This window comes from Schistocerca nitens, chromosome 1 (genome assembly GCF_023898315.1).
Source record: "Schistocerca nitens isolate TAMUIC-IGC-003100 chromosome 1, iqSchNite1.1, whole genome shotgun sequence".
NCBI classification, from domain to species: Eukaryota; Metazoa; Arthropoda; class Insecta; order Orthoptera; family Acrididae; genus Schistocerca; species Schistocerca nitens.
This window is the reverse complement of record NC_064614.1, coordinates 502,566,875-502,591,956: the sequence shown is the minus strand read 5'-3', so window position 1 is coordinate 502,591,956 and position 25,082 is coordinate 502,566,875.

Below are 25,082 nucleotides of genomic sequence, written 5' to 3'. Positions count from 1 at the left end.
CATATTATTAATGCAAATTATATTTGAGGATAACAGTATTCCTCCTCATAGTGAACGTAGCTTAGTTCTAGAAAACTTCTACAACATAAATCGTATTAGCTAAACACATAAAGACAGGAAAAACACATATACACAAGAGTACACAAACACATAGCAGAATAACACAGGAGGAAAGGACAGGGTTTGTTTTCAGTGTAACATTTGGTACTGCAGTCCAACCCAAAACTTCATTCCATAGACCTTTCGCCTTATTTCAACATTTGTTTCCACCAAAAAAATCCTATCCAAGCATGCTTTCTGTATTTATATGTTCACATATTTCTTACATCATTATTTATTTTCCATTATCTTACTTCATCATTTATTTCCAAAAAAGATCCTACCTGAACCTGTTGTCCCTAAACCGCAACTTTTGTTCATATCCTATTTCAAAATCCTTTTTTGGCCAAACCATTTTCTTATAGCTTCTCAATGCATTTCATCCAATTCATCACAATTCGTTCTCATATATAGCCTACCCCATCTTAAGCTAACTTAAATCTACTGAGCTCAGATATATACTAAGGGGCGAGGCAATGCAGCAGTACAAAACAATTAACACAAACAGCAATGACAAAAAATTCAAATTGGCAAAGCAAGCAGCAATATTACAACTAATATAAGGCAATGAGCAGCAAACAAGAAAAATAAATCAGTAGTAAAACTGGAATAACAGAGTAATGCAAAGTGAAATTTAGTAGCACTATGCCTGGCAAACAGCAGCAGCAAATGCAATAACTTATATCTAAACATGACATAGCTCAAACAGAAAAAATAGTACACTAAAGACAACAATGTAGATAAGGGAAATGTATATTCACATCTTAATATCTATGTCATTAAAGTGGTGCGCCACAACTTATTCTACAAAATAAATTACCAAGTACTTGAAAAGGAAATTATGTATGCAGTTCCTGTGAAGGGAAATGTCGTTTTGTGCACCCTCGTTTTTTTTGGAAGTAGATCATAAAATTTTACACTCCTGGAAATGGAAAAAAGAACACATTGACACCGGTGTGTCAGACCCACCATACTTGCTCCGGACACTGCGAGAGGGCTGCACAAGCAATGATCACACGCACGGCACAGCGGACACACCAGGAACCGCGGTGTTGGCCGTCGAATGGCGCTAGCTGCGCAGCATTTGTGCACCGCCGCCGTCAGTGTCAGCCAGTTTGCCATGGCATACGGAGCTCCATCGCAGTCCTTAACACTGGTAGCATGCCGCGACAGCGTGGACGTGAACCGTATGTGCAGTTGACGGACTTTGAGCGAGGGCGTATAGTGGGCATGCGGGAGGCCGGGTGGACGTACCGCCGAATTGCTCAACACGTGGGGCGTGAGGTCTCCACAGTATATCGATGTTGTCGCCAGTGGTCGGCGGAAGGTGCACGTGCCCGTCGACCTGGGACCGGACCGCAGCGACGCACGGATGCACGCCAAGACCGTAGGATCCTACGCAGTGCCGTAGGGGACCGCACCGCCACTTCCCAGCAAATTAGGGACACTGTTGCTCCTGGGGTATCGGCGAGGACCATTCGCAACCGTCTCCATGAAGCTGGGCTACGGTCCCGCACACCGTTAGGCCGTCTTCCGCTCACGCCCCAACATCGTGCAGCCCGCCTCCAGTGGTGTCGCGACAGGCGTGAATGGAGGGACGAATGGAGACGTGTCGTCTTCAGCGATGAGAGTCGCTTCTGCCTTGGTGCCAATGATGGTCGTATGCGTGTTTGGCGCCGTGCAGGTGAGCGCCACAATCAGGACTGCATACGACCGAGGCACACAGGGCCAACACCCGGCATCATGGTGTGGGGAGCGATCTCCTACACTGGCCGTACACCACTGGTGATCGTCGAGGGGACGCTGAATAGTGCACGGTACATCCAAACTGTCATCGAACCCATCGTTCTACCATTCGTAGACCGGAAAGGGAACTTGCTGTTCCAACAGGACAATGCACGTCCGCATGTATCCCGTGCCACCCAACGTGCTCTAGAAGGTGTAAGTCAACTACCCTGGCCAGCAAGATCTCCGGATCTGTCCCCCATTGAGCATGTTTGGGACTGGATGAGGCGTCGTCTCATGCGGTCTGCACATCCAGCACGAACGCTGGTCCAACTGAGGCGCCAGGTGGAAATGGCATGGCAAGCCGTTCCACAGGACTACATCCAGCATCTCTACGATCGTCTCCATGGGAGAATAGCAGCCTGCATTGCTGCGAAAGGTGGATATACACTGTACTAGTGCCGACATTGTGCATGCTCTGTTGCCTGTGTCTATGTGCCTGTGGTTCTGTCAGTGTGATCATGTGATGTATCTGACCCCAGGAATGTGTCAATAAAGTTTCCCCTTCCTGGGTCAATGAATTCACGGTGTTCTTATTTCAATTTCCAGGAGTGTATTTACTGGAACTGTAGGCATGAAATATCTATATTAGTACATCTATTAAATTTTATTTTAACCAATGCTGCAGTGCAGCTAGAAACTAGATATTAAACGAAATCAGCAAATATATACCAAGCAATGTGTGGAACGTCATTCACCAGGCAAATGGCGTCTCCAAAGGCAGTAAAAAATCTCTCAACTAGAAAGACAATAGATGTAAAAATGTTTCTTGTCATTTCATTAGGCAATTTAGTAAATATCATAAATTAAGAGCTCCACAGTGTAATCATACGTTTTCAAGTTCGAGCATGTCGTATTTGCGATGCTTTCTACACAGGAATGTCAATAGCGAGGATAATTGCCTCTTTTTTTCTCCACCTAATGGCTTTCTTTTGTCAGACGACTATCTCCCAGCTGGGCGCCCAAAACGCATTACGTCAAGGTCACTTACCTTTCTTACCGAAATATTTACGACACCAGTTTGCACTACAGCGACAGTTTGATACAAATAAAATTTCACAGGTCGAAGTATTTGCGTTACAAATCTGTATAAACAAAATCCTATAAATATAAAAGTGTCCAAAAAATGTTCACCGGCATTGTGATGCATTCACGCGTTTACACACATTTCATAACTCTTAAAAGTACGATTCTTGGTTTCCAACATACTTTTTCACAAGTCAGAGTCCCTAACCACTACTCATTATTCCTTACCTTATTACACATATACATATTCATCGACACTTCTTCAATATTTCATCATAACAGATACGTAGCATAATCAAATTCCTCATATAGCATCAGCTTATTGATCATAAACATACCTCAGCTGTATATTACACATCGTCATCGTAATAATAACATCATAACACCGCAGTCAAATCTCAAAATCGATGTAGCTTCCCCCAATAATTTCAAAACTGAAAAAATTCTCTGCTCATTTAAATAGTGTCATCTACCTCAAACATACTTCAAAAATCATGATCCCATACCAAATATATCATTCAAAGCTCTCATAGTATCACATGGTTCCGAAAAAATATGAACAGTTCACACAGTACAGATAAAATACAGTTTCATAAGTGTGAAGTTATCCAACTCTGTAATTGTGTAAACATGTGTCACTGGTGTAGTAAAAAAAATGTTTATCTCTCAGTTAAATGATCAGATAGCTGTGTAATTTATGTGTTAGAGAAATATGGTACCGATGTGTAAAGTTGTATAAGCAAATACCATATTAGCTAGAGCTCCTTGTGCTTGCCAGACATATGGTACACAAAGTAGGCGTGTACTCCCTGAGAATTAATGTAATTATACCCTCAGGTGTTACAGATTATAGCAATGGAATGAAATGTATCACGGAAAACTTTCTTTGTAATTCAAAAATATTTAAAAATAAATGTTTTAAGTAAATAATTAATCACTCAAATGCGTGTCCTGTAGCGCTAATTTGTGCGTCTTGTTGTAACATAATATCTGTCATTACTTAAGGGTTAAAAATGTGCCAAGTGTCGTAATTATCGTCGTCCGTAAGCAAAGTTCTGTGGAAGTCAATGTACTTACCTAGTAATAAACTAAAGCGAAATGCTATGTGTACAGATATCGTAGATATTACGTACAGTACCGATTTCAAGAAAGTACTACACTGTAACGTATTGTTGTGCTACAAAAAAGGCTGTCTTATTGTAGCTATACCACAAAGTTACTACTAAAACAAGCGGGACTGCTACGGTCGCAGGTTCGAGTCCTGCCTCGGGCATGGGTGTGTGTGATGTCCTTAGGTTAGTTAGGTTTAAGTAGTTCTAAGTTCTAGGGGACTTATGACCTACGATGTTGAGTCCCATAGTGCTCAGAGCCATTTGAACCATTTGAACTAAAACATGTTTTACTTTCCAGAAGAAATCAGAAAAACTGTGCAGATATAAAGCAGATACAGCACAAAAGCAACAATGTAAATTGTGTCAAACATTAGTAGCGTCGTGATATAATTGTGTAGCTGTCAAAGAAACCAAATGCTAAGTCATCTTTAATCCCACAGAAAGTACTTCAAATAACGAATGTCTTTTCAAGTAAACCAAAATGTTGCATGAAAATCTCATTAGCAGTATGTTATTGTTGTTGTGGTCTTCAGTCCTGAGACTGGTTTGATGCAGCTCTCCATGCTGCTCTATCCTGTGCAAGCTTCTTCATCTCCCAGTACCTACTGCAACCTACATCCTTCTGAATCTGCTTAGTGTATTCATCTCTTCGTCTCCCTCTACGATTTTTGCCCTCCACGCTGCTCTCCAATGCTAAATTTGTGATCCCTTGATGTATCAAAACATGTCCTACCAACCGATCCCTTCTTCTAGTCAAGTTGTGCCACCAACTCCTCTTCTCTCCAATCCTATTCAATATCTCCTCATTAGTTACGTGATCTACCCACCTTATCTTCAGCATTCTTCTGTAGCACCACATTTCGAAAGCTTCTATTCTCTTCCTGTCCAAACTATTTATCATCCATGTTTCACTTCCATACATGGCTACATTCCATACAAATACTTTCAGAAACGACTTCCTGACACTTAAATCCATACTCGACGTTAACAAATTTCTCTTCTTCAGAAACGATTTCCTTGCCATTGCCAGTCTACATTTTATATCCTCTCTACTTCGACCATCGTCAGTTATTTTACTCCCTAAATAGCAAAACTCCTTTACTACTTTAAGTGTCTCATTTCCTAATCTAATTCCCGCAGCATCACCTGATTTAATTTAACTACATTCCATTATCCTCGTTCTGCTTTTGTTGATGTTCATCTTATATCCTCCTTTCAAGACGCTGTCCATTCCATTCAACTGCTCTTCCAAGTCCTTTTCTGTCTCTGATAGAATTACAATGTCATCGGCGAACCTCAAAGTTTTTTATCTTCTCCATGAATTTTAATACCTACTCCGAATTTTTCTTTTGTTTCCTTCACTGCTTGCTCAATATACAGATTGAATAACATCGGGGAGAGGCTACAACCCTGTCTCACTCCTTTCCCAACCACTGCTTCCCTTTCATGCCCCTCGACTCTTATAACTGCCATCTGGTTTCTGTACAAATTGTAAATAGCCTTTCGCTCCCTTTATTTTACCCCTGCCACTTTCAGAATTGGAAAGAGAGTATTCCAGTTAACATTGTCAAAAGCTTTCTCTAAGTCTACAAATGCTAGAAACGTAGGTTTGCCTTTTCTTAATCTTTCTTCTAAGATAAGTCGTAAGGTTAGTATTGCCTCACGTGTTCCAACATTTCTACGGAATCCAAACTGATCTTCCCCGAGGTCCGCTTCTACCAGTTTTTCCATTCGTCTGTAAAGAATTCGCGTTAGTATTTTGCAGCTGTGACTTATTAAACTGATAGATCGGTAATTTTCACATCTGTCAACAGCTGCTTTCTTTGGGATTGGTATTATTATATTCTTCTTGAAGTCTGAGGGTATTTCGTCTGTCTCATACATCTTACTCACCAGATGGTAGAGTTTGGTCAGGACTGGCTCTCCCAAGGCCATCAGTAGTTCTAATGGAATGTTGTCTACTCCTGGGACCTTGTTTCGACTCAGGTCTTTCAGTGCTCTGTCAAACTCTTCATGCAGTATCTTATCTCCCATTTCGTCTTCATCTACATCCTCTTCCATTTCCATAATATTGTCCTCACGCACATCGCCCTTGTATAAACCCTCTATATACTCCTTCCACCTTTCTGCCTTCACTTCTTTACTTAGAACTGGGTTGCCATCTGAGTTCTTCTCTCCAAAGGTCTCTTTAATTTTCCTGTAGGCAGTATCTATCTTACCCCTAGTGAGATAGGCCTCAACATCCTTACATTTGTCCTCTACCCATCCCTGCTTAGCCATTTTGCACTTCCTGTCGATCTCATTTTTGAGACGTTTGTATTCCTTTTTGCCTGCTTCATTTACTGCATTTTTATATTTTCTCCTTTAATCAATTAAATTCAATATTTCTTCTGTTACCCAAGGATTTCTATTAGCCCTCGCCTTTTTACCTACTTGATCGTCTGCTGCCTTCACTACTTCATCCCTCAGAGCTACCCATTCTTCTTCTACTGTATTTCTTTCCCCTATTCCTGTCAATTGTTCCCTTATGCTCTCCCTGAAATTCTCTACAACCTCTGGTTCTTTCAGTTTATCCAGGTCCCATCTCCTTAAATTCCCACCTTATAGCAGTTTCTTCAGTTTCAATCTACAGTTCATAACCAATAGATTGTGGTCAGAATCCACATCTGCCCCTGGAAATGTCTTACAATTTAAAACCTGGTTCCTAAATCTCTGTCTTACCATTATATAATCTATCTGATACCTTTTAGTATCTCCAGGATTCTTCCAGGTATACAACCTTCTTTTATGATTCTTGAACCAAGTGTTAGCTATGATTAAGTCATGCTCTGTGCAAAATTCTACAAGGCGGCTTCCTCTTTCATATCTTCGCCCCAATCCATATTCACCTACTATGTTTCCTTCTCTCCCTTTTCTTACTGACGAATTCCAGTCACCCATGACTATTAAATTTTCGTCTCCCTTCACTACCTGAATAATTTCTTTTATCTCGTCATACATTTCTTCTATTTCTTCATCATCTGCAGAGCTAGTTGGCATATAAACTTGTACTACTGTAGTAGGCATGGGCTTTGTGTCTATCGTGGCCACAATAATGCGTTCACTATGCTGTTTGTAGTAGCTAACCCGCACTCCTATTTTTTATTCATTATTAAACCTACTCCTGCATTACCCCTATTAGATTTTGTATTTATGATCCTGTATTCGCCTGACCAAAAGTCTTGTTCCTCCTGCCACCGAACTTCACTAATTCCCACTATATCTAACTTTAACCTATCCATTTCCCTTTTTAAATTTTCTAACCTACCTGCCCGATTAAGGGATCTGACATTCCACGCTCCGATCCGTAGAACGCCAGTTTTCTTTCTCCTGATAACGATGCCCTCTTGAGTAGTCCCTGCCCGGAGATCCGAATTGGGGACTATTTTACCTCCGGAATATTTTACCCAAGAGGACGCCATCATCATTTAATCATACAGTAAAGCTGCATTTCCTCAGGAAAAATTAGGCTGTAGTTTCCCCTTGCTTTCAGCCGTTCGCAGTACCAGCACAGCAAGGCCGTTTTGGTTAATGTTACAAGGCCAGATCAGTCAATCATCCAGACTGTTTCCACCGCAACTACTGAAAAGGCTGCTGCCCCTCTTCAGGAACCACATGTTTGTCTGGCCTCTCAACAGATACCGCTCCGTTGTGGTTGCACCTACGGTACGGCTAATTGTATCGCTGAGGCACGCAAGCCTCACCAACAACGGCAAGGTCCATGGTTCATGGGGGGGGTGACTGGAATTCGTCAGTAGGATAAGAAGAGAAGGAAACATAGTAGGTGAATATGGATTGGGGGGAAGAAATGAAAGAGGAAGCCGCCTTGTAGAATTTTGCACAGAGCATAACTTAATCATAGCTAACACTTGGTTCAAGAATCATAAAAGAAGGTTGTAAACCTGGAAGAATCCTGGAGATACTAAAAGGTATCAGATAGATTATATAATGACAAGACAGAGATTTAGGAACCAGGTTTTAAATTGTAAGACATTTCCAGGGGCAGATGTGGATTCTGACCACAATCTATAGGTTATGAACTGCAGATTGAAACTGAAGAAACTACAAAAAGGTGGGAATTTAAGGAGATGGGACCTGGATAAACTGAAAGAACTAGAGGTTGTAGAGAGCTTCAGGGAGAGCATAAGGGAACAATTGACAGGAATGGGGGAAAGAAATACAGTAGAAGAAGAATGGGTAGCTCTGAGGGATGAAGTAGTGAAAGCAGCAGACGATCAAGTAGGTAAAAAGACGAGGGCTAATAGAAATCCTGGGTAACAGAAGAAATATTGAATTTAATTGATGAAAGGAGAAAATATAAAAATGCAGTTAATGAAGCAGGCAAAAAGGAATACAAACGTCTCAAAAATGAGATCGACAGGAAGTGCAAAATGGCTAAGCAGGGATGGGTAGAGGACAAATGTAAGGATGTAGAGGCTTTTCTCACTAGGGGTAAGATAGATACTGCCTACAGGAAATTTAAAGAGACCTTTGGAGAACAGAGAACCACTGGTATGAATATCAAGAGCTCAGATCGCAACCCAGTTCTAAGCAAAGAAGGGAAGGCAGAAAGGTGGAAGGAGTATATAGAGGTTTTATACAATGGCGATGTACTTGAGGACAATATTATGGAAATGGAAGAGGATGTAGATGAAGATGAAATGGGAGATACGATACTGCGTGAAGAGTTTGACAGAGCACTGAAAGACCTCAGTCGAAACAAGGTCCCGCGAGTAGACAACATTCCATTAGAACTACTGACGGCCTCGGGAGAGCCAGTCCTGACCAAACTCTACCATCTGGTGAGCAAGATGTATGAGACAGGCGAAATACCCTCAGACTTCAAGAAGAATATAATAATTCCAATCCCAAAGAAAGCAGCTGTTGACAGATGTGAAAATTACCGAACTATCAGTTTAATAAGTCACAGCTGCAAAATACTAACGCGAATTCTTTACAGACGAATGGAAAAACTAGTAGAAGCGGACCTCGGGGAAGATCAGTTTGGATTCCGTAGAAATGTTGGAACATGTGAGGCAATACTAACCTTACGACTTATCTTAGAAGAAAGATTAAGAAAAGGCAAACCGACGTTTCTAGCATTTGTAGACTTAGAGAAAGCTTTCGACAATGTTGACTGGAATACTCTCTTTCACATTCTAAAGGTGGCAGGGGTGAAATACAGGGAGCGAAAGGCTATTTACAATTTGTACAGAAACCAGATGGCAGTTATAAGAGTCGAAGGGCATGAAAGGGAAGCATTGGTTGGGAAAGGAGTGCGACAGGGTTGTAGCCTCTCCCCGATGTTATTCAATCTGTATATTGAGCAAGCAGTGAAGGAAACAAAAGAAAAATTCGGAGTAGGTATTAAAATCCATAGAGAAGAAATAAAAAGTTTGAGGTTCGCCGATGACATTGTAATTCTGTTAGAGACAGCAAAGGACTTGGAAGAGCAGTTGAATGGAATGGACAGTGTCTTGCGAGGAGGATATAAGATGAACATCAACAAAAGCAAAACAAGGATAATGGAATGTAGTTAAATTAAATCAGGTGATGCTGCGGGAATTAGATTAGGAAATGAGACACTTAAAGTAGTAAAGGAGTTTTGCTATTTTGTGGGTAAAATAACTGATGATGGTCGAAGTAGAGAGGATATAAAATGTAGACTGGCAATGGCAAGGAAAGCGTTTCTGAAGAAGAGAAATTTGTCAATATCGAGTATAGATTTAAGTGTCAGGAAGTCATTTCTGAAAGTATTTGTATGGAGTGTAGCCATGTATGGAAGTGAAAAATGGAAGATAAATAGTTTGGACAAGAAGAGAATAGAAGCTTTCGAAATGTGGTGCTACAGAAGAATGCAGAAAATAAGGTGGGTAGATCACATAACTAATGAGGAGGTATTGAATAGGATTGGGGAGAAGAGAAGTTTGTGTCTCAACTTGACTAGAAGAAGGGATCAGTTGGTAGGACATGTTTTGAGGCATCAAGGGATCACAAATTTAGTATTGGAGGGCAGCGTGGAGGGTAAAAATCGTAGAGGGAGACCAAGAGATGAATACACTAAGCAGATTCAGAAGGATGTAGGTTGCAGTAGGTACTGGGAGATGAAGAAGCTTGCACAGGATAGAGTAGCATGGAGAGCTGCATCAAACCAGTCTCAGGACTGAAGACCACAGCAGCATATTTTACTTAAAGTTTACAGACAGTAAGACAGTTAGTATCTCTCATCATAATCACCCATTGTTCCGTCGTTGTCGTCGTCATCATCATCATCATCATCATCATCATCATCACCATTATCATCATCATCCATTGTTTCTTCGTCACCATTATCTTCAAGCATTTTCATAACAGGTTCTTCTAACATTAACAGTTCCTCCTTAAGAAAGTGTTTTCTTTTTTTAATGTGCCTCCTCCTCTTGGACGCAATGATAGCTATGAAGCTATCAGCATTTAGTGGACAATATCCGTATTGGTATGTATTCTTGAAGTTTTCCTTGCATGGAAAAGTCTTAAACCTTTATATTCTTTCTGACTAGATTCCAAGACATCATCTGAAAAAAGCCCCACAGTCAAAGCTAGTTCCTTTATTATGTCTGCACCATGTATTAGCAGCTTGTGCACAGATGCACTCATTCTGTACCACTTGTACGTTTCTAAACTGATTTTTGCGGTTTCGAGGCAATAATTTTTAAAATTACTGTAATTAACATTAAATCCGCAATACAAAACGCTTGGGATGTTTGCAAATCTTTGTATAATTTTGGGCTCTAGACCTGTTATAGTCGCAGATTTCGTGGGCTCTGCAAAAAATTTGCTTGCGGTATTCCCGTCATTGGAGTTACCTCCTCCTTGAATGGGCTGGTCTACCACTAATCCCGCTTCACGATGGAAGTTAGTGGTTATTTCTTGTTTTCTTCTTTTTATATTTTCTTTGGCTTCTTTACCTCTTGCTTGCCACTGCTTCAGTTCCAATTTATATGATATATGTAACAAGTACTCGTAACATCTAAGGTATGAGTGTAAAACAGATATCCCAAACTTAAATCAACTAGTCGTAGAATATTGTTTTTGCAAAAGTAAGTCAAGGTTGTTGAGTTCTTTGGGTGTTGCCTTGCACACATTACACGCTTGTGTTGACGAAGTGTCTGTGAGCACATTACACGTTTTTCCGTCCATCATTGTACGTACAGCACGATGTTTAAATGTGTAAGATTTATCCCCAAGGGTCACCTCAGTAGGCTGCAAACTTGATATTTGTTCCTCAATTGCTTCGTAATGGAGTTTTACTGATTCCTTTGTCTCCTTTTCAATCTGCAGGCGAATGATGCGATTATATCGCGACGAAGAAGGACTCGGGTTTTGCCAGAAAATCTGTTTACCATTCGTTGTACTTGCAATGGAACTATAGTACATAGAATTATGTTGGTATCTCCCTACAGTGAGTTGTTGGCAACACACTGTTTGTAAATGGAATGTCCACCACTACCGTCAAGGCCCCACTTGTAGATGACTCCAGTCGCTGAGTTTGCAGTGTGATCGTGGTGTAACAGAAGTACATCCTGCTGTACATGAGCAAGTCTTTAGATTGTGTGGTCCAAAATATCTTGAACTACAATTTGCACTTCGGTCTCCGTAATTGCTATGTTTCTCGGGTAACGTTGCTTCTTTGTTTATGCTATGACATTATAAGGTGGATAGATGTTCGCGCCTCGAGATTTCGCCCCTTTTTGCCAATGAATATAATCTTCTTTTCCCATGTCAGAGTCAATAATTAGCGCTAAGGCTTCTTCAGGTGAGTAAGGCTTTATAACCGAATATGATGGCTTTTCGTGAATGTGTTTCATGCTTTTGTATCTTCGAGGGCTTGTGGTGAGGGCTAAGTTTACTACTTGTGCAGCTGTTCTTTTTCCACTCTTATTAAGGCTGCTTTGAGCAGCAGTACACAAAAGCTCTGGGGTTGACTCAGCAATAATTGGCTGCACTATTCTTCGTTTTGATCGTTGAGAGCTCTCTTCAAAAGATTTTGCAGCTCTTCGTCTGGTTTTTTTCACGTGTAAATTTTCGTTTGTGGTTGTAGTGCTTAGAGATGGCAAGGCCAAGTCGTTTTTTAACCATTCTGAATTGGATTTGGTAAATCTTTCCATATTCCAAGTGGATTTTTTTTCAATTTTGTAGCAATTTTGAGACAAACACTTTTAAAATTGACTTAATTTTACATACACTGTGTTTTGACTGTTTATGTTCACTAAACTTATCCAATATGTGAGTTGTTAATCGTTCTATACACTTAGACTGTGATTGTTTGTAAAAGTTCTCTTTTTTTAACACTAAAACTAGATCCATTTTCCTCATATTTAATTCCGAGTGACTTGGTCCACTCCGACTACCTGTAAAGAAAAGTTTGGTGTCACAATGCGTTGGTTTGAGTTCCTAGAATTTACAATTGTAATAGACAACAAACGCCCAAGTGTAAATATTTATGACAGAAAGCGGTGCTAAGCGGAACTTTTTTTGAAAGTCAAAGGAAAAATATTTTTTATAAAATCGTAATTTACTATTAAAAAGGGTAAAAAATGAATTGTAACGTTGTCTATTTAATGAACACACCTGTGGCTTCCACCTCCATGATAAATATTGAGATTTTCACATGAGATGATCAACAAATTCACGTTATAATCCTTTCGAGTTTCGAATGCAATTTGCCTGTCAGACCCTCACACGCCTTTATTATCAACATAACTAGGGATATTTTACGGCAGTGCGATAGACCAGTTACCTGAGGTGAAGAATAAAAGGACGTTTAGACCTAATCTATAAGGGTGAAAATCGATTTTTTGCCACCTAAAGTGGTCATTTTGCCGTGTGTGCACCGTATGCGCAAACGACCGCCACTTGCATGCATGCAGAATCTGCTTTCATAGCTGAAGGCCACGGTGCACCATTCCATCTCCAAAGTGATCGGACTTGGTGTCCGACATTATCAGCACATTATCAGTACATCTAATATCCCCCAGGTGGCATATATCGTCATGGGATCGAAATTGATGTTGTTTTTCCAGGTGTACTATTTTTCTGCGGCAGTGTATTTCGTTTTTGGTGAGGACAGGTTCCACGGACTGTGAAGTGCGTTAATTAAAGCCTACGCACACATTCGAAATAACACAAGTATACTCATACTCTGCACGTAAAATACTGATCCGTGCATTTAAAAAATTAGTTGGTAGTCTACTTGAAGTCTGTGAAACGATGCGTTGAGCTGGATACATCGGTTACATAATCCAAACAGCCCCTTTGCGCGTATATATCTCACACATATCACATTTTGGGACCGCGTCTCAAATCTTCATTTCTGTGCAACGTCCTACAATGTGCTGTGGAGCCCATTTTGTCTTCTTCTTATACCGTAGACCGAATTTTGTCACTTATCTGTCTTTTTAGATAATCTTTCCCACGCCAGGAAGTCTCAACCTGACGGAATGCCGATTCTTCGATATCTCCCATCCGTCTGTGTGTGCATATATCTCAGAGGTATTTTCCATTTGCTTTTCTTACTCCAGTGCCACAACGTCTTTACAATAAATCGACCATATACATGAATCTGTCATTTTCAGTTTGTGAGACAATATTCATACAACACATCCACATGAATTTCAGTAATCATTAAAAAACTTATTTACATAGTTATTTATAAATTTCAATTTTACAACAAGCAAATCATCGGAAAAATATTTTGTTTACAGGGGTATGGTAAACATGTGACACAACGCGTTAATGTGAAGCTGGACTCACAGTTTTGGGGAGCAGTTAGGAAATCCTCCTCTGGCCCCATGTTCTGGAGTCTCCGCCGTTCCCCTACAACATCTCAAGAGAACGCCAAGATGTTTCTTTTAACAATCAGATAGAATTCTATTTTCTAGGACCCAGCATAGGCAGACTGTCGGTGGTTAACGCTAGACCGGTATTGTTGTCAAACGGTTATGATCGTCTTCCCAGTACTAGTATTCTGTATGAAAAGGAAGCGATGGACAACTGGATGCTGTTTTCCTCTTAAATTATGCCGGAAGTACGGGTGTAAAAGATTCAGCAGATAACTGTCAATCCCTGTGTTGACACTCTAAATTTCAGCACGTGAAACAGGAAGTATCGGTCGCGCAGCGCGTAGCCTTGTTAGAGGGTCCTGGGTGCAATAGTTGCATCAGCAGCATTGTGTACGGTTTATATTGATACAGAGCCAAAGCACTGGCTAAGATGTCAAGCAATATAACAGCTAAATGTTCGTCCGCAGTAGAGAACTCAGTACATCTGTGTGTGATGTGTTCATAGAAGTCTGGAATGATTTGTTGCTTTTGTTTTACATTTTACTCCTTCGGGTCCCCCACTAGAAAGTAAAGGTATCGACCTTGGAAAAGTTTCAATGCTATTACCAGCAGCACTGTTTCAGTGTACGTTTCTGAGGAAATTGCAACAGCAAGGAGCCTCACACATTTCTGTGCCATCCTGCCATGATTCACCTTTAACTAAATTCGAAAGGGAATAATACCTTGAAAAGAATTTGGAAGATAGATATCAAAAAAGGTAAAACAAGGATAACGGAATGTAGTCTAATTAAATCAGGTGATGCTGATAGATCATCATGTGGTATATGTCGGTAAAGAATATTGGAATTTTTTTCAAGGATAGCATCTATGTTATTTTTCTCTGAGCCAGCCGGCGCACGTGGCTGCCTGCGGTGCGAGTCATTGTCTGCTATCTCTTTGTTGGCGCGCGTCGTTATTAGGATTTGGAGACCTAACGTCTACAAATTCACCTTGTCAAGAGGGCCCTGCCCTGTTTGAATCCCGCCAGTTCTGACGGAATTCAGGTCTGTCGTTTCGTCGGTAGTTTACATTGTTTCTTGTTTGTCGGTCACATGGTGGAAAATTTCTCCCTGAATCGTAACTGCGCGCTGGACCGTTGCATCTACAGTTATTCTGTCTCCCTTGATAATAATTACTTTGGTTCCCATATTGTCTGTTTCTCTGATTGTCTCTGTGATAGTCACTACCGTGGAGAGGTGATCTTTCCCTGTAATTATTACTACTCTGCGAATGGTTGTCATACGGGTGACGTCTGTTTTGGTCACGATTTGTGTTGTGAGAATAGGCTTGTCATGTCCAGTTATTATTTCTTTCATTGCGGAATTGCGACGGATGTGACCTGTAATTGTTGTGTTCCTGTTTCCGCGTTCCGCGATTGTCAGCGTCAATTTCTAATTCTTGTAAGAGTCCCGGAAAAGCTTCAATGTCGTCTTTGGAACGTCCTGCCAAAATAATATGTCGTAAATGTTCAGGTAATTTGATTAAGCAAATGCGCATGAGTTCTGAGGGGCTGCATGGGATTGACAGGTACTGATTCTTGTGCAACATGTCTTCAAAATATTTCACAAGGCTGGAAAATTCAGATTGTTCGAAATGTTTCATCATTATGATGCTATGTTTTACTCGGTCTTGTGTAGCTTGAGACCAATGTGCTGAAAGGAAGGTATGATAAAATTCTCCTTCACTGTGGCCATCGTGAATGACCGATCGCATTCTTACAGCTGGTTCATTCTCTAAATAGCCACACATAAATTCTAATCTGTGCTCTAATGACCAGTTGGGGGGGAAACAATGAGAGAATTCATGAAGCCATGCTTGTGGATGAATGTCGTTGTCAGAATTCTTAAATGTTTTGAATTTGCGTGTAGTAATGAACAGCTTATAGTCAAAATCATCGTGCCGGCGAGTCGCATGTCGGTCATTGTTACGTTGTTTCGGCGGTTCCATTTCAAAATTCGGTGCACCTTGCCAATTTCTTTAATAATTTCCGAAATGCGCTGTGTTATTATTTAGTGGCTGCTCCGTATTTCTATGTCCTTCTTCCCGTATTGTAGCGCGAGTGTCCTCTAAAATATGTAATTCTTGTATTACCTATGTCAACTGATCTTGTACTTCCCGGATTTCTCTTTGGTGTTGCGTATTAATTTGATTCTGATTTTGTTTGAGCTTCCTAATTTGTTCACACTCTTCTGTATCATTAAACACTACCGGTTTTGTGTCATTCAGATAATCATCTACCTTCGTAGATAAATTATTTAGCTGATCCGAAAGTTCAACTACTTTCTCTGATAATGAACTAATTTCCTCCATGTGTCTTTCAGAACCAATTATCAGAGTATCTACTGTGTCCTTTAAGTTTTCCTGAGTTTTTGCAAGTTGCGTAACAAAATCGGTAGATGCAACTGAGTCACTTTTGCAAGGTCTCATGATTTTCATGAACAATAGTTTGCAGTTCTCTTATGGCTGCTTCGTGATTCTGTAATGCATTTTCATGCCGCGAAAAAATTGGTTGAAAATGCTCACAAATTTGTGTTTTTACGTCACTACAGACTTTTTGACATTTCGATTTAATGTTATGTAACTCAGTAGTTAAATCTTCACGTGTTTGTTCAAGTGTGGTGTCTAATTTTTGAAGATTTTGTTCCATGATGTCTAACTTTTGAAGCTTTTGCTGTGTTTGTCTCTGATTTTGTTCCATTGTATCTAACTGTTGCTGTGTTTATCTCTGATTTTGTTCCATTGTGTCTAACTGTTGCTGTGTTTGTCTCTGATTTTGTTCCATTGTGTCTAACGTTTGAAGCTTTTGCTGTGTTTGTCTCTGACTTTGTTCCATTTGTTGCATTAATTGCAATAATAATGTATTAGTGTCTGGAAACTGTTTCTCTATGCCTCTTTGCAGTGCATTTTCACCGGCAACATTCACATTTTGATAAGCAGAAAATGTGTCTTGACTCATTTGAGAAAACGGTGAGGACCCAAAACCTCAGTCTACAGTATTTGCAATATTGTGTTCTGTCATTTCAGATTCCTGAGGCGAGCTATTGCCGACCGATCGATCGATAATGCTTCCCTGTTCACTAATTGTTTCACTGCCTACACCATTATTTGCAGCCCGCTCCATTTCCCTATGCACAATTACCAAATTACTACTTTGAACATTAATTAATTCATTACTCGGCGGCGCTAACACACTGCTTTCGTCTTCACTGTCATTTCTCAGTTTACTTTGAAGCCTAGTATTACGTTTTTCACACGCCATTATTGTCACAATATTTCACACGACAACACAGAAAAGAACAATTTGAAGAGCAAAATAACATAGCATTGAAAATAATATCTAGTTAATTGCAAGCGCAGCTGCGAAATACTTGGTGCAAATCTACATGCATGCCACAACTGTTTTATTTTACAACATTGAAAAACTACAACTACAAAGGAAATTCTCTCTATAATTACGTGCTAGCAATAAACAAAGGCTACACTAATTACACAAACTACAAGAAAAAATCAGAATATTCTAGTGAGGTATTCTCGACTAAGGATCGGCATATGAAACGTCCCCTTAGAAAAATTATTGAATTACTCTGCTGATAAATCTCTTACATTATTAGATTTTCAAACAGCTGAGCAAAACTGAATGTACTCAGACATTTCGCTCTTTACCTATTCTGATCAACACTGCACTGACACACAATATTTTTTAGCGCAATGCAATCTAACTTTCAGTAATCCCTACAAAAGAATGCCCCTGACTAACATTAACCTATACGTTTCACAAATCAGTTACCTCATAAAAATCTTCATTAGTCGAACTACTGCAATACAGCGAGCGCCACTACTGCCAGCTAAATAAAAGATTCAAACTACTGAAGGCACTAACTACTGATAGGCATAGTTATCAAATTAAAGATTTTGACAGAGAACAAACAATGTATTTACCTTAATAGTGTTCAAAAATGATTATATATATATATATATATATTTATATTTATATATATATAGCAGTTCATGAGATCCATTCTTACAAATGTACTGTTTGTGATGGACGTGCGTCCAGATCAACCGCTCTCAAAAATGCGCCATCTCATTTCCCCACATCCACCACTGCTGGTGGCTCACCTCCAACTGTGCAACACTACACGCTGTTAACAGCCAACAGCCCAACACTACAATAGCGAATATTACAGCAATGCCACCCAGCCACAGACTGCACTCAGCACAGCCAGTGATTTTCATACTGAGTGCTACGTGGTGGTGGCGTTACCAGTATAAGAACCTAAACAGCCTACTTACACGCTGTTATAACTTTCTTGTATAGACACAGTCAATTTTTTTTGAGAAGAGATGACTTATCACCCAATTGAAATAGGCAAATCATTTACTATTAAAAATTTAATTAACACAATGAAAAAGGGTGGGAACCAAAAATTAGAATTGTAGAGATGAAATTAAAAATAAAAATGGAAAGCTTTAACCAAATTCTATTAGATGTACAATAATAGGACTGAGTGGTTGTGAAAAAACAGTACTAATGATCAATAATTGTATTCTAACTCCAAGATGGTTGAACTGGAATAAAATTAATCATTTGTATGTTTATTCAAACAGTTTAGAACAACCAAAACAATCAGAATTTATAAAAAGGTCTTAAAAATTTAAGATAAGCACAATGAAAAAATTTCTACTTTTACTGAAAATATGATGAAGTTATTCCATTATATCAGTGTCTAGATAATTTAGTTGTAGTATTCTATAGATTTCATTCTTGAAAATTAGGATTTAGTTAGAGAATATTTTACTAGAGGTGGACATAAAGGAATATAATGTTTTTATTTAGCTCTGACATATTCAAAACTATCAAAACAAATAGTCAGAGATGATCTTAATATTTTAAATATTTTCAAACAAAATGACACAAATTTAAATCATATCTATCCTGAGTTTGTAGGTGGAGGTTTAAAGCTTGATAATTTTAAATAAATGGGTGGTAAATGTTGCACTGCCCAGACTGGAGTCCTTAAAGTAGACATGACTAGAAAACCAAGTGAATGGAAATTCAACAGCTGAAACAACATTTCATACATGTTAAAATTAAACATTAAATAAGAAGGTTAAACATAAATCCTTAAAATAATTTGTTAATGTTTTTTTCATCTCTAACAAATGTTTGCAAAATATGACTTCTTAAGTAATAGAAACCAGTACGTTGTCCTCGATGCTGAGTGTTCATCGGAGGTGAGGGTATCATCTGGAGTGCCCCAGGGAAGTGTGGTAGGTCTGCTGTTGTTTTCTATCTACAAAAATGAACTTTTGGATTGGGTGGATAGCAATGTACAGTTGTTTGCAGATGATGCTGTGGTGTATGGGAAGGTGTCGTCGTTGCGTGACTGTAGAAGGGTACAAGATGACTTGGACAGGATTCGTGATTGGTGTAATGATTGGCAGCTAACTCTAAATATAGATAAATGTAAATTAATGCAGATGAATAGGGAAAAGAATCCCATAAAGTTTGAATACTCCATTAGTAGTATAGCGCTTGACACTGTCACACCGATTAAATATTTGGGCGTAACGTTGCAGAGCAATATGAAGTGGGAGAAGCATGTAATAGCAGTTGTGGGGAAGGCGGTTAGTCGTCTTCGGTTCATTGGTAGAATTTTGAGAAGATGTGGTTTATCTGTAAAGGAGACCGCTTATAAAACACTAATACGACCTACTCTTGAGTACTGCTCGAGCGTTTGGGATCCCTATCAGGTCGGATTGAGGGAGGACATAGAAGCAATTCAGAGGCGGGCTGCTAGAGTTGTTAACGGTAGGTTTGATCATCATGTGAGGGTTATGGAAATGCTTCATGAACTCGGGTGGGAGTCTCTAGAGGAAAGGAGGCGTTCTTTTTGTGAATTGCTACTGACGAAATTTAGAGAACCAGCATTTGAGGCTGACTGCAGTACAATTTTACTGCAGCCAACTTACATTTTGTGGGAAGAACATAAAGATAAGATAAGAGAGATTAGGGCTTGTACAGACTCATATAGGCAGTCATTTTTCCCTCTTTCTGTTTGGGAGTGGAACAGGGAAAGAAGATGCTAGTTGTGGTACGAGGTATCCTCCGCCATGCACCGTACGGTGGATTGCGGAGTATGTATGTAGATGTGGATGTACTAGATGTAGAATATGACCTGGAGGTTGTTAAAAAAAACAGACAAAATAGAAGGAACAATTAAAAGAGGAATTTAAAAAAATGGAAAAAACACGAATAATGGAATATGACCAATTTAAAAAATGAATATCAATCAGTTCTCAATGCAATAGAACAAGTAAAAGAAGGATTTGGAGGATTAGGTGATAATGTATTGAAAACTATTGAATAAAATAGAGAATTTGAAAAACAAATGTTTCTTATCGTTTTAGGAATTTAATGATATTCTGTCAATTAAACAATATGAAACTCCACAGTGTGACTACACACTCAGCGAATCAGAAATACAAGATTTATTAACGAAATATGAAGAAGAGAGATAAAATGTATCTAAAATTTAGGGTGCTGTTAAAAACAATAAAGGAGTGTGTTGCTAGAAAAAAATATAAGAGAAAGAATGCTAGAATATATCAATCATTGTGAAGACACAGTTTCTGGATTAAAACCCATCAGCACATTTAAACTTGTTGGTATGGGGATAAATTAAGAATTGGTGATGGTATAACTGAACTGATGATTGTTCTAACTAAGAAACAGATTACTGAAAATAATATGCTTAAAAAATTTGATGCTGTTGATTTATTGAATTATGCAGATGTACTATACCATTCAGGAGCATATATTCATAATGGCTTTATAAAAGAAATTGTTGATGACTGTTTCTAAAATTAGCAACAGATTTTGACTCAAGTCTAGATGAAAAACAGGTGAAGGTTTACCTAAAAAGTATACAGAAAAACCATTTCAGTGTGCTTGGATGAATTATGTCTGACAGTTAATCGATAGACTAGCAGTAATTTATTGAAAAATATTAGCTGGAAACAATTAGATTTGTAAGTAATCTTCCTCACCTGGTAAAGGTTTAGTCAATTCCAGATATACATCTACCAGGCTATTCATGTGGCAGGCCTGTTGCTAAACTAGAAGAAAAAGCTACAACTGCTGTTAGAGGAATAATTAATGAAATACGAAAATTATTTTGTGGGTAGTTCTGGATGAAACTGGTTGAGGAGTATAAAAATATCTTATACAAGACTACAAAGTGGTGAAATTAAAGCAAAATGAATTAAAATTAACATTCCAAATGCAGAATTAAAAGAATACAGTTTTCATGATTAATATTTTAATGACATTCAAAAGAAGCAGAGACAGGCTGAAATTAAAAAAGGATTAAATTTACTTCTAATGTTACCTATACTTCCTGTGAAAGAGTTGTATGAATATCTTTCAAAAATGAAAAAACAGGTTCTGGATTAAGAAAATATAAAGAAGGATTTATATCACTAATTTTTGCACCATTAGTCAATGCTGGTTCATTAGCTGGCAGATCTGCTGCAAGAGCAAATGCAGTAGTAAACAAGAAAAGAGCTGATATAATTTAGCAATGGAAAAGAAAGGAAGTGAAGTAAAAAATGTAAAAGAATTTCGAAAAAATAATTCAAAATATAATAAACCTTTATCTAATTTTGACATAGAAGAGTTAGTTAAACAATTACAAATTTAAAACTTTAATGATGTATTCATGATTGATGAATTACGCAGTAAACCAGACAATATTGAATGTGTGGTAGTAATTTAGACACATGCAATCATGTTTATACTGATTGGATTTGTTATTATACGAATAAGGGAAAGAAATTTGTTTTTGATATACTTGGAGGAAAGATACATAAACAAATAGTTACCTGTTTGGGAAAAATGATTTGTATTACAATTCTGAGAGAATACAAAATTTTAATGAAATTAAAAAATGAGTTAGCATCAGTTGAAGCAGTTAATTTAGAATCAATCAGTAATCCAAAAACAGAAAATATAATTAAGTTCTGTAAAAGTGCACCATAAACGTTAAAGTCCTGTAATTCCTTAACTCTTTCCTCTTCTTGCAGCACTAATTTTATTAATTCTGTTTTTCGTATTCTCTTCTACCATTACCATAAGAATATCCAAGAATTTTGTATTCTTTTGCTATTTGTTTTAAATCAGCAACTTTTTTATTCTCTAAAGTTCTTTTGGAAATGATTTTTCTAATACCTTTTTATTGTTTTTTATAGAATCTACCCATTCCTCTCTACAATAGTTATAGTATTTTTCTATCTTTAAAGTCTTTACATTAGTCTTGAGTTGTTCCACTTTTAAAGTTTATATTTTCGAATCTTTAGGATGTCTGACTTTCTTTGAATCGATATAATTGTGTTTTACTTCATCGATACATTCTATTAAATCTCGTTTACATTTGTGAGAATAAGTTCTTATGTTTAAATCTTTTGCTATTACGCGCATTTCTAAATATTCTCTCTTAAAAGTTCTTCATTCTGTACTTCGTATTTTTTATGTGTTTTGGAGAAGTTGTTATAACTATCAACTATTTAATTTTTATGTTTAACGATTCATAAAGTTAAATGTTTTTGACTGTAACGAATAACTACTCCCTTATTTATAAATAAAAAATATTGAATGGACGGTTTTTATTTAAAGCTGAATTTTTGTGGATGGCCGAATAGGAGTCCTCCTATGTTTTATCAAGAAGTTGAATTTTGGTGTGTCAGATGGAGGGTTTGATAACTACAACTTAATTTGGTGAAGAGTTATTGTAACATTAATCAATTCTTTTTGTGTGTAGTCATCCAAAATAATTGTCTCAACAAACAATTCTTAAAGTTTCTTTCTTTTTTTGGTATAAATTTACTGGATAAGGAACATAATTAAGTCATAACATTTTTGTTATGGAGTCTATCTTGCATAGTGCATACCTGTTCCCACAAATTTTAGATTTGTGTCCAAATTATAGATAAAGTATAATTACATTCATCATAGAATAATTTTTAAAGAACAACAGCTGGTCTTAATTTATGGTATTCAGTTTGAAGAACAACACTAGGTAGTAGTGCAGCTAATTCTCTGTTTCTTCTATTTATTACATCAGAAGCCATATGAACCATTTCTTTCAAACTTTTTATTTTGTTCTTATTTAATTCATTTTTATTCTCCAGTCATTTTATACCTTAATTTTTGTTTTCTATTTGCTTTCAGTAGTAATCTATCATTTCTTTTCTTGTCTTCCATTCCCATTGTTAGCGAATTGCTGGTAAAGCTTCATGTGTAAGCGATTTTCTGAATGCTTTTTCTTCTTGCTTTTGCAATTTAAAATTTGAAGAATATAGATGAGGTTCATTGATAAATAAAAGAAAAACAAGCTTTTATTAATGTAAAAAATTATGACCAAAATTATATATTATTTATAATATTCATTACATCCAGAGAATAAAGGTTCACAAATGGTTACAAAACTTAAAAATGTTATTCTCAATCTTGATCAGAAACTAGAAAATTTTGAATTTCCTCTGGTGGTTGGTAACATACCTAAAATTGTGCGTACAATTAATGTCTCTATTACCGTGTATTCATTTTACAGAAGGTATCAAGAGTATCCATTAAAAATTAGGAAAAGTAAGAAAGAAAAATATGTACATTTGTTATATTTTAAAAACAATGGAAACTCACTGTATTGTTGGATTACAGATTTATCTCAACTATTTTCAGCTCAAGTCTCAAACATAAAGAACCAAACTTTATTTGTGTCATGTGTTTACTCCACTTCAGGAGCAAAGAAAAATTAGTCACACACCAAATTCCTTTGTTAAAAAACCATTAAAAGTAGAATCAGCACAGAAAGGGTCATACGTAAGTTTTGAAGATTATAGAAATATATAAAAGCTTCCATTTATTATTTAAGCTGATTTTAAAAATGTACTATTGAAGATGGACAGCTGTCAACCAAATCTAGAAATTCATATACAATGAAATACATGAACCAAGTGGATCTTCTATTACATCAAGTACATTAATGGGCATTATAAAGATCCAGTTGTATATAGAGGATCAAATTGCCATATGAAATTTATTGAATCTATAGGAAAAGAGGTTGAAAACATTGGAAGAATTTATTCTGAAATTGAATAGATGAGACCATTAACTCCTAAGAACAATCAAGACATAAAAAATCTAAAATTGGTATACTGTGTGGATGTCATTAACACAAAAAATAAAAAAGTGTGCCATCATCATCATCATTTAACGAGAAAATATGTAAATTTATTATGTAATAATTGTAATTTACAACTACAGCTTCCTTTGTTTGTATAAATTTATTTACATGATTTATCTGGTTATGATTCTCATTTGTTTGCGAAAAAACTTGGTTATGATAATAATGTCAGACTTAATACTAAACAGTGAAGATAGATATATCTGTTTTGGTAAGAGGACAGAAACTTTGGAAATGTGATTTATTGACACATTTAGGTTCATGCTTTCTTCAACTGACAACTTTCATTAAATTTGGAGAGAAATCAAATGAAGAACCTTAGAAATTTTTTTCCAGTGAGTTATTAAATCTAGTGATCATGAAAGGTGTATATCCATGTGGATTACACGGATTCTTGGAAAAAATTTGAAGAAGAGTGGCTACCACCAGAAGAAGTATTTTACAGTAAAGTGAATCAGTTTGACATAACTGATAAAGACTACAATCAGGCACAGCTGGTGTCAATAAAATTTAATATCAAAAAACTTAATTAATATTATGATCTGTATTTAAAACCAATGTTTTGTTGTTGTCTGATGTGACTGAAAATTCTAGAGAAACTTGTATAAAAGTGTGTGATTTATTCTAAAAGCGTGTGATTTAGACTTATCTTGGTATTTTACTGCATGCCATCATGGGATGCATACTGAAAATGACTAAACAATCACTAGAATCATTACATGATTATGATATGAGGTTAATGGTTGACAAAGGAATAAGAGACGATATAACATAGTGTTGTAAAAGATATGTAAGGGGAAATAGTAAATATTGAAAGATGAAAATGGAAAAACGATATCCAATTATTTAGAATATTTAGATGTAAGCAATTTATATGGTTATGCTACGAGCCATTCTTTACCATAGGGTGGTTTTGA